Raw genomic sequence first — 11806 nt, forward strand, 5'->3', positions numbered from 1 at the left:
GAACCCAACATGGCTCAGGGAAATTTTGCAGAAGAGGTGGCAGAAAGAATGTCAGAGCCACATGTTGGATCATGATATGCAGAGACATTCATCTTACCCATAACTGTGGGCTAACTCCACAATGCATGACCCATAAACCTCAACAAAGAGAGGCCAAGGTGAGGGGCTAGGTCACGGATGAGACTAATAATGGTACCAAACTGACTACAAAATTATTTAATAAAAGAAAAAAAAACTGCTCTGGCAAAAAAAAAAAAAAAGAATATGATGGCATGAGCAGAGGGTTGAAATTGCCTGCTGACAAAATTCAGGTGAACAATAGCAACAGAAGAGTGTGCCAAATACTGGTAAGAAGTTGGTTTTAACACCCATAAGCAAGCCCCTAAGAATACACTTCTTCCAGGAGGCTTTAGTACCCAAATTACCATGAGCTGGGGACTTAATAATTCTGAACACATGTGCTTATGTGTCACACATGAATAAAACTACCACATTCTGCCCCTGGTCCCCATAAATTGATAACCATCCATGATGTAAAATGCAATATTTGTAGTACAACTTTAAAATTCTCCATAGTTTTTACAAAGTCCAGTGATGTTCAAACATCCCCATATTCCAAGGCCTTTTAACTGTATCATAATACAAAAAAAAAATTATCATAATGGCACAGAATAAAAATTCACACTACAAAAGATGCCATTAGGCATGGAAAAGAAATATTCAATCTATACAAGATTTAAAACAGACAGGATAAACATCAATCTCTGTAGATCCAAGTCCAATAACTCTAACCAGTGACAAGTCTGAAAGTCCAATAACGCTAAGCAGTGATGCAGTGATGAGACTCTGGAGTTCCAATTCCACCCCTCCAGATAGGCTACTCAAATTCCCAGAAAAACTCATTCAGTACCCTCAGATCACCTTGGCAACTAGTCCATAGTCCTAACACTGCCACTGGGTCTCCACTGCAACCCACAGTTCATCCTCATGGCTCCAACAGGTGTCCCTACAGGTAATCTAGTAAGCCTACTTCACACTTGCATTTCCAAAAAGCAAATGCATGTTGCACATTCAATGATGTTCTCTTCCTGCATTTGTTATATTCCATTATGCCAGATGTGCTACAAACTTGTTCATCCAGTGTGTGTGGGGGGGGAGGGGGGTATAAAGAAGACTTTGAAGAACAGTACATTCCTCCAGCATTCAGTCTTCTTTTTTAATCTTTTACTAGTTAGTTTTGTATTCAGCAAATACAGTCAGTTTAGTACAATTATTAGGCTCAGCCATGACCTACCCCCTCCCCATTGGCCCCTCCTTATTGAGGTATATGGGTCATGCATTGTGGAGTTAGCCCGCAGTTATGGGTAGGCTAAATGTCTCTGCCTATCATGACACAACATGTGACTCTGACATTCTTTCCGCCCCCTCCTCCACAAAATTTCCCTGAGCCTGTTGGGTTCATTTTTGGTCTGCTTCAGTGATGAGATTTTTTTAAAAAACTGTATTCTTTAAAAAACTGTATGTATTCTTACTTTGTCCGGGTGCAGATCAGCTATCCAAATCTCAATGATAATAATATATCAGACAATTGTAGCTGAATGGCAGCACTTTTAGCCCATAGATTTAATTTTTTTTGCCATGTCTCTCTGCTCACACTAATTCATTTCTACATAATGCAACCCTGTGCATATTCTCAGGATATGGCATAACTGCAAGCCTCTCACACAACCTGCTATTAGCCCAGTTCAATCAAAGCTCTTTCTCACCCTCATAAGCCAAACCTCACAGTGCAAAGTTATTGCTGCATTCATGCTTTTGAACTCTGACCAGAATGATTCATCAAGCTGTACTTGCAGCACAGGTAAGCATCACTTGGACCAAGGTTTCAATTTATTCTACGTTCCTCCCTCAAATCAGTTCCAAATGACCAGTCACAGTCAGGTTAGTCTAGCAGTCTAGCAGCAATGGTTCCACTTCTTGATGCCAATTTACTGTTGCAATTAATTTTATGCTGCTGTCAGAAAATATCCAAGCAAAAGCAGCCTGTGGGAAGAAAGGGTTCATTTTGGCTTACAGACATTAGGGGAAGACCCATTATGGCAGGGGAAAATGATGTCATGAGCACAGGGTGGACATCACCTCCTGGCTAACATCAGTTGCATAATAGCAAAAGTAGGGTGTGCCAAACACTGCCAGGAAGAATCTGGATATAACCATCACAGCCTAATCCCAACAACACACTACCTCTAGGAGGCTTCAATTCCCAAATTATCTCCAGCTGAAGACCTAGCATTGAGATCATAGAAGTTTATGGGGTATAATTGAATCAAATCAAACCACCACATCTGTATTCATCATTAACTCTTCCTGCCATACTGACAAATCCAATCATCACTGTAGCCATTCTTTAGTTCTTCTATTTGAGGAAACATATAATAAATTTAAGACATCAGCACAACTCAGAAAAATGGCTAAAACTAAATACATATTTATTTTCATCATAATTTTATTAGCCAATGATATAAAAATTATCTTATGCCATATATAAATACCTTCACTTTATTTAAAATAAATTCATTTTTATGTTTATTTTCACCTCACTTTCTTTTTTCTCCCTTAAGTTTTGGAAATACAATTACACAGGTTATTCTGTTGGACGCTGTTCCAAATCACTCCATTGCTTGCCCCTCCTATTAAAAATCAGTGAGTTCTATAAGAACAGTTCTTATAAAACATTTTCCATTTAGTTATCCTTAATTTAACTATCCCTGTCTGCTTTTATGTCAGACTTCCTAGTGCTTGCCACTATTCAATGTATGGGGGAAATCTATCTATCTTTTATCTATCATCTGTCATAATCATTTTTCTTTCTATGTACCATTGCTCATTAATCATTTGATATTTATCATCTATCTATTATGTTGTCTATTACTGATCTGTCATCTATTTTTCTATAAAAATTAAGTGAGATAACAATGTTGTTTGTGGTTTTGTACATCCTAAGTGGACACAGGAACACTAAAAATGTTGAACTGTATGAATACTTGTGTGCGTGCCAAGTATCATGAATCAGGTTTATTTGTATTAGTTACTTTCCTATGTATATTGAAAGAGAAAAATGTCACAGAAATATGTACTGTTTCAGAAAGAGAAATTTACTATATTTTAAAATATTTATTTATTTGCAACAGATTGAGAGAGAGAAAGAGAGAGAGAGAGAGAGAGAGAGAGAGAGAGAGAGAGGGAGAGAGAGAGAGAATATAGGCATGCCAAGGCCGCTTACCAGTGTAAACGGATTCCAGACCAGATCTATGCTCTATTTTGTGCATCTGGTTCTATGTGGTAATTGGAGACTTGAACTCAGGCTGCCGAGCTTTGCAAGCAAGTGCCTTAACCATTGTTCCATCCCTCTATACCATCTTCTATGAGATTTATAATTTTAGCTTTCAGTTTAAAACTATGATGATTGCAGTAGTTACGTTCTTATCTGCTCAGTGGAATAGAACCCATAGCTGGAGCTAGGAAACAAGTCAGAACCATATCCAAAAAAAAGCAAGCCAGCTCTCCACTATCAAGCTCCCACCAATTTTGGTCTACAAGAGATCCTATGCCTATTAAATTCTCTCTAAAATAATAATGTTTTTCCATTTACCTGATGCTAACTTCACTCTCCATTGGAGAATTTGCTTCTCTTTTCCAGATGGACATAGAACCTGAGGAGAGAATCAGCCTATCACACCTCACCAGGGCCCCAGCTGGAACCAAGAGTAATTTGGGGAAATTAGCAAGAGTTCTGCTTTATGGTGAACCTGGTACCAGCACATATGTGAAGGAGACAGACACAGGAAACATTTAACTCCTACCAAAAGAGAGATACAAATGCTCCCAAGACTTCATCACTGAAGTAGACCTAAAACAAACCCAGCATTGAGTTTAAGTCTAATGTCCAAAGACTCAACTAGAAAACATTTAAATCCAATATGCTGAGATTAAAATTCCAATTCATTTTAATTCAGAAATAGTTTCTCAATTTAAACTTGTGAAGCCAAACTAGTGATGCTTCCAATATATACTGGAAAAACACAAGACAGACATTATCATTACAAAAAAAAAAAGCAACAGAAAATAGGAAGACTGACGCTTCCCAAGACGAGTCCAAAACCAAATTCCAAAGCCTCTAGTAGGCAGAATCTGCTGAGCTATCTCTGTAGTGTGCACACTTGAGTCTAGAGGCTCTAGGGCCAAGGCTACTATAATCCAGTTGTTAACCATGGGAGCAAGGCCAATCCACTATCTACATAGGCATGGGAATAATAGTACCACACTACTGGTCCTGGCATGCAGCTAAATTCACTAACACCTTCTAATGACCTTGTCAGAATCAATTTGTAGCTATATTAGAAATGTTAGGTAGCTGACTGAAACACTGATGTGATTCTGTTTTGTCTATTGTCTTGATTACTGTGGTGGTTTGATTCAGTTGGCCACCTGATGCTGGTGAGGGGGAGATGACCACCCTCTGTTCATTGTGTCATTTCTCTTACCATCATGGAGCTTCCCCTCAAGTCTGTAAGCCAAAATAAACCTTTTTTTTTTTTTTTCACAAGCTGCTCTTGGTCAGGTGATTTCAGGCAGCAATGAAAGCCTAACTGCAACAGTAATGTTGGTATCAAGGAATGGGATGGCTGCTAGATACCTGACTGTGTTTTAAGAGGAATGTGGAAAGATTTGAAACCTTGGCCTAAGAGATGCCTTGAAATGCTGTAAGTACAGCTTTATGAACTACTCTGGTCAGAGTTGAAAGACCTGAATGCAATAAGTACTACAGACTATGAGGTTTGGCTTATGAGGATGAGAAATACCTTATCTTGAACTGAGATAGAAGCAGCTTGTGTGAGAAGCTTGCAGTTATGCCCGTGTCCTGAGAAGTTGTGCAAGGTTGCATTGGGGAGAAATGGACTGGTGTGAGCAGAGGGATATGACACAGAAAAAAAAAAAATGAAAACTTTGGTCCAAAACTGCTGTCCATCCACCTGTAATTTTTTTTTTTTTTTTACAAGGAAGGAATGTTTATTATTGAGCTTGCTCACCTGGTCAAAGATAATGGCTGGGAGTAACATGGAAACTGCTCATTTCTGCTTTAATACTATTTGGTGAGTGCTGAATGTAACGGAGACATCCTGGATAACAGTATTTCTTGAACTTTGCAGTCCAGCTGGTGTCAACAGTTGAAGGCCTCTCTGGGCCGTCCCTTTGAGTTAGGGCCCCTCCCATCTGTGTCTCCTTCACTTACATGATTGTTTCTGAAAGTTTGCATTTTCCTCCCTAACTTAAGTTCTAGAGAAAGAATTAACTGATGACTCCCTGCCTAGTCTTCCGCATCGTGTGCCTGTACTTTCTCATGTTCAGTTAGAAACCAAACCCAAGTCTCCAGACACAGGGAGGCAGGGTCTCAAAGCAGCTCTCCTCTCTCCCTTAAATGATTGTAGCTTGTTTTCCACCTCAGCTCTCAGAGGTAGACTGGTTGTTCCTCCTGCAGATGAACTGCTAAGGCATAGTGACATTCAAAACTTCCATAGATAGTTAACAAATGTACATGCCGAGGGCGGGGATTTTTAAAAACGTCCAAAAACAGAGACTAGCACTGCTAACACTTTAGAAAAGCGGTAGAAGGCATCTCATAAGCATCTTGTTTAAGCTCATAGATTCCTTATATAGAAAGCAAGTGACCCAGTGGCTAGAACAGACTCTTCCCAGAGCCTGCAGAGGCCTGTCACTGAGCTGACCTCTTCAGTAGCATAGCAGTTGTGTCCCCAGGGCTATTGCAATCCACAGGTTGGCCTTAGTCAAAGTCCAGTGTCACTTTCTATCCTGGATGTACTTGAAATACAATTAGATTTGCATATATGAGGCCAGAATCAGCAGGTAAAGATTAATGTATTTTGTTTACAAAAGGTTGAAGTTGAGAGGCTTAACTGTTGTAAAGGAAGGAGTCGACTTGCTTGGAGACATCTCATGGCCTTCTGTGGACTGTCCACCCTGAGCCCTGCCCTCAGCCCTGTCTCTGTCACAAATTTTATACCACAGACCACACCATGTCCTCCACAGGGAATGGCCAGTTTGCAGACAGTGGAATCCAGAGCACATCTTTTACACTCCAGCTTAGGGCAGAGGACAGGAAGAGGGCCTGGGCAGGCCTAGAGTCAAGGAGCTGGGAAAAGTGTGTGGAGACCTCAGCCTAGTTGGTCCAGGTGGCTGAGGATGTAGCTTCCGGTGTTTGGGTTTTCCAGACCCAGCTCACTTTCCAATTCAACATCACAGGCACTGGGTTCTGCAGGCTCCTGTTAACTGCTCACACCAGAGCCTACTTTTTGGTTACCATCTCTGCCCAAGAATGAAAGCCTGGCGATACAGGGAATTCTGTGGCTTTGGGCCCAGTAGCCAGACGGGCATGCCAGTGGGACACATCAGCAGCATGAGCAACACTGTTGGGTGACCTTGAGAAAGGAAGGATATGCTTGCATGGTGTGTGAGCCTCGTACTGAGCCCTGGCCCAGCAAGCTGTAATTCCCCATAGTTCTCTACAGGCTGAGGTTGGCCAAACACATCCTGTGTTTTTATATCAGCAGACAACTTTGTACCCTAAGGTGTCCCAGAACAGGCATTGCTCCACCAGGCAGAGCTCCTGTTGGGGTCTGAAATCTGAAGATGCCTCTCATGGCTGGTACATGAAGAGCAGACCCCATCTGAAACTTCAACTGACAGCTTTCTTGATGAAGAATGAGCACTAGGTAATGACGTCAGCGAAAAGCGCTACTTTCCTTGTGGTCTTCAGACCCCTTGCATATGGGACCTGAGCGGCAAGTGCTACAGCTAAGGAATTGGAGGGATGGGTAGAGGAGACAGCAGCCTATGTGTACGGTGATGGCGGCAGGAGGTGGGGGTGGGGAAGGAGGCAAGAAAGCCTGAGCACCTCTCCATAGATGCTTCACTTAAATTGAACAGTCTTCTAAAACTCATCTGACCAGTTTTCATATACACTGTATTTGAAGCTTTTATATGTTCTGGGCAAGCTTATGCCCCTTCGACTTGAGCACTTTTTTTTTTTTTTTTGATGGTGTTAACTGCAAGTTTTTACTAGTACTCTTCATGACTTATTTTGTATTTTTTTGTAATGAATACCAGCAAAACACCTTAAAAATTTATTTGCACACGCACACACACACACACACACACACACAAGTGTGTGTAGGTACCATTGCACACATGCCAGGGTCTCTTGCCACTGCAAACAAACACAAGATGTGTGCACCACTTTGTGGCCAGCTTTATGTGGGTGCTGGGGAATTGAACTTGGGGCAGCAGTCTTTGTAAGCAAGCACCTTTACCCACTGAGTCATCTCCCCAGCCCAGCCAACAAAACTTGAATTTTTTGTTGGTCTTCTGTAAAATACAAGCTCCTTTTAAACCAAATGAACTGACCATGAGCTGGCTTCAGGGGAATGATGATACAAGACCACAACCAGATGTGCTAGTAAAGTGATAGAATGTTCCACCCTCCTAAATTTCTAAACAATAAGATCATCCTGTAATTTATGAATTATTTAAAGTTCCTCCCTGAGAAGTACCACAATGAGAGGTGATGCCAAGTTACAAATGCATTTGTAGTATGAACTCTGCTTTAGGACTGTATCTTAGTTTTGTTGCAGTTGATAAAACTGTATGTATCAGTATTTTTAATACCATAATGCATATTCTTGATGGCATCTGTCAAAAATTTAAGGGATGAAGTCATCAGAGAAAAATGAAGTTCGTGGGGAAAGTTTTTTTTCATTTCTGACCACCTGTAATTTTTTTTTTAATTTTTTATTTATTTATTTGAGAGCGACAGACACAGAGAGACAGATAGAGGGAGAGAGAGAGAGAATGGGCGCGCCAGGGCTTCTAGCCACTGCAAACGAACTCCAGACGCGTGCGCCCCCTTGTGCATCTGGCTAACGTGGGACCTGGGGAACCGAGCCTCGAACCGGGGTCCTTAGGCTTCACAGGCAAGCGCTTAACCGCTAAACTGGCCCAATCTTGATGGCTGTAATCTCTCAAAAAATTACAGGTGGGCTGGAGAGATGGTTTAGCTGTTAAGCGCTTGTCTGTGAAGCTTAAGAACCTTGGTTCGAGGCTCGGTTCCCCAGGTCCCACGTTAGCCAGATGCACAAGGGGGCGCACGCGTCTGGAGTTCGTTTGCAGTGGCTAGAAGCCCTGGCGCTCCCATTCTCTCTCTCTCCCTCTCTCTGTCCTTCTCTCTGTGTCTGTCGCTCTCAAATAAATAAATAAAAATTAAAAAAAAAAAAAAAGATTGGGCCAGCTGACCTGCACTGGGACAACAGAAAGAATGCAGTTTTTAAAGGGGCCTGAACACTTAGGCAGGGACTTGTTCCTCAAGATCTGCTTATTCCTTCATGGATTAACATTTTTGCAACCTACCTGGAATTTTAGAGTATAAGAAATGCAGAAAGGAGAAGGTTACTGAATTTGCGAGAAGGTCTTATGTTTTGGCAATGGCCATGGGCAGTGTGGAGAAATTTAGTTGGATTGCCTGCATGGAGACCCAATGGAACTATGAGGATGAACCGTGCATTGCAGTGGAGACCCAGAGGAGATGTCAGGACCAAAAGATGGCTGTTAAAGAAAGCTTCTGGCTCTGGATGAAGTTTTCCAGGACGGTGAGTAGCCTAGATGGAGGGGAGGAATTGAAACTCCAGAGACTTGTTTCTGGTCAGAATTATCAGACTTGGAGACTTTCCACTGATAGAGTGGTTAGACTTGTAACTACAGAGTTTGATGTTTGCCCTGTTTTAAATCTTGTATTGGCTGAATATTTCTTTGCTATACCCAATACTATCTTTTGTAGTATGAATGTTTATTCTGTGCCATTATGGAGTTTTTGAGGTTATTTTTTGGTATTATGGCTCAGTTAAAAGACCTTGTATTATGAACTTCTTTGGAATTCATAAAAACTATGGGGACTTTTAAAGTTGGCTGAATGCATTGCATTTTATATCTTGTATGGATATCAGTTTATGGGGGCCAGGGGCATAATGTGGTTTAATTCAGGTGTCCACATAAAGTTAGGTGTTATGAATGCTAGGTTCCCAACTGATGGAAATTCTGGAATTAACACCTCCAGAAGGCAGTGTATTTTGGGGGATGGGCTTCTGAGAGTTATAGCCAGTTTCCCCTTACCAGTGTTTGGCACACTCTTCTGTTGCTTTTGTCCACCTGATGTTAGTGAGGGGCTGACATCCACCCTATGATCATGTTGTCATTTTCCTTGACATCATGGAGTTTCTCCTCCAGTCTGTAAGCCAAAATTAGCCTTCTTTTTTTTCTCTACTAGCTGCTCGTAGTCAGGTGATTTCTGCCAGCAATGCTAATCTGATTGCAACACATACCATGAATGTAGATGAGAAAAAAAGGAATTTTCATATTTGTCCTCAAGGACAGATACTACTCTGTTTGCTTTTGTCTTTTCGTCAGCCAGCGCCTGATAAGCATTTAACACTTGTAATGCACATTTATTTTGTTATTGAATCACAAAGGCAGTTGCTTCATAAATTTAAGTTTTAACTAAAAGTATGCATGTTTCAAACACTAACTATATTCTCAGGATCAAGCTCAGCCTTTTATAATAAACATGAGTTCTCTCTATTTGATCATAAAATGGTGAATTATAGAGATCTCATTTGTAAGGTAAGAGAAAACTTGCTCTGACAGGTCAGTTTTTTTGTGCATCAAATTTTCTGTTAGAATGGCTGATACAAGGTTAGACATTAATTTTAGAAACAAAATGAAAAGTTTGTGCTGATAGTGTTTGAACAGCATTTCCTTTTTAGGTGGATTCTGCCAGACAAACTGTCACTTTGTATCAGCATATCTTGTTCTCTGTTCACTTGGAAGAAAAAAAGATGAAAAGAAATGATGTTCTCATTCCTGGATCTGGAATTGGTGGAGTGCCAATTTTTACTAGTTACTGTGGTGATAATTTGTGAAAAACTGTATAAAAAATAAGTACAAAGTATGCTACTTTGTGAAGTGGAAAGGTAAAGAAATAAATGTTCTGTCACTGTTTCCTGAGGTATCAATAGGCTAGCAATAAAACTATGGATGAAAGTATGGCCCAACCCAAGAGACCAGACACAGAAGTCTTTAACAGGAAATGCTTTAAATGTGATTGTTAAGTATTAAAAAGCAGGTCAACACAACAAATGGTGAAGTAGATTGAAGGTTCTCATCTTTTTTTTTTTTTTTTTTTTTCTATAAGAAGGAATGAGGTAAGCAGAAGGTAATGAATTTCATTGAATTTACTGTGTGAGAAATTGCCAAGAACTTCCAGGCTATGGCAAACAGAGGCTTTCATGAGACCTACACACAGGCCACCCGCTGCATGATGATGCCTACAAGTTCAGAATTGTAAAATTGCATTTTGCTGCCTTGTTTCAGAATATTACCCTAGGATACGTTTGTCCCTTGTGAGCAAGGTTGATGATATACAATGAGTTGATAACAGAGAGCAAGCAATCTTCCCATCAGTACACAGTGGAATTCACCTGAGAAAGAGCAACCCCAAGAATACCCAGCTGGGACCATGGCTTGTGTCAGCTCTGGTCTACTGAGTGCAGAGCTACTTAATTACAGAAAACAAGACAACCATGACTAGTGTGATCTGGGCATCAAAGGAACAAGCCTTCAATTTGACTTCAGACTTGCCAACCAAGTACATAATACACACACTCTTCTTAACCAGGTGACCAACAAAGTAACTAAGTTGACTGCTTATTAGGATTTTAGAACTCTGATCATCAACCAACCCTACAGAATGACATAAAACATGTCTCTAAGAGAAACTGTTTGATCATGGTACAGTGATGTGTACTGTTTTAACTTGGGACTCTTCTCTAATCCACATACCTCTCCCTGCAGTACAGCTACAGGAAAACCAAGAAAGGCCATCTTCTTGCAGCCAGAGAAAATGACATATCTAGTTGGAGTGTCATTCCAATCATTCCAACTTGAAGATTGCTGGGTACATCATTTTCTCAAGATGACTCTGATTTGAAACAGTTCTTAATCAGCTATGTGGAGGAAGTGAAGACAATTTCCAGGAAATCACAGAAACAAAATAAAACTACGAACAGCATCTCATGTGCCACAGCCATGATCTCATAATAGTTTGACCAGGAAGGTCAAAGTTAAGCCTTAAGAACTAAATTAAGATAAAGTAACTTTGAAAACAAGAAATCTGGAAAGTCTGGTGCATGAGCAAGACCATCACAATGGCAAGACTCCAAAGGAGCTGGCAGTGGTGACATTATGGACAGATCTGGAGGTCATGAACAGGTAAGTCAAGGAAAGGTACAGCTCTCTTGTAAACATGGTACTATTAATAAAACAATAAAGTTAAAATTAAGTTAAATTAAATTTAAAAAATAATAAAGTAATATTCCTGGCACTGGTAGAGCCCTTGGTAGAAGATCAAGAAGTTTGATTGTAATATCCCATAGCCTCAGGTGTTTGTTATTTAGTTTCCTATTTAGTCCACATCTAGTAGGATCTTTGGAAGCTGGATCTCTAACAGAAGAACTGTGTCACCACAGATAACACCTTGGGGTATAGTCCAGTTCTGAGTATTCAGAGTTAGCTCATGATTGCTGGTGCTTTCTGATGTCTCTCTGCTATGGATTTATGAATTTCTTATACCATGATGAAGCTCACTTTGGAAACTGTAAGCCTGAAACTCTTCCTTCCCATA

Source organism: Jaculus jaculus, chromosome 1, assembly GCF_020740685.1.
Source record: "Jaculus jaculus isolate mJacJac1 chromosome 1, mJacJac1.mat.Y.cur, whole genome shotgun sequence".
NCBI lineage: Eukaryota > Metazoa > Chordata > Mammalia > Rodentia > Dipodidae > Jaculus > Jaculus jaculus.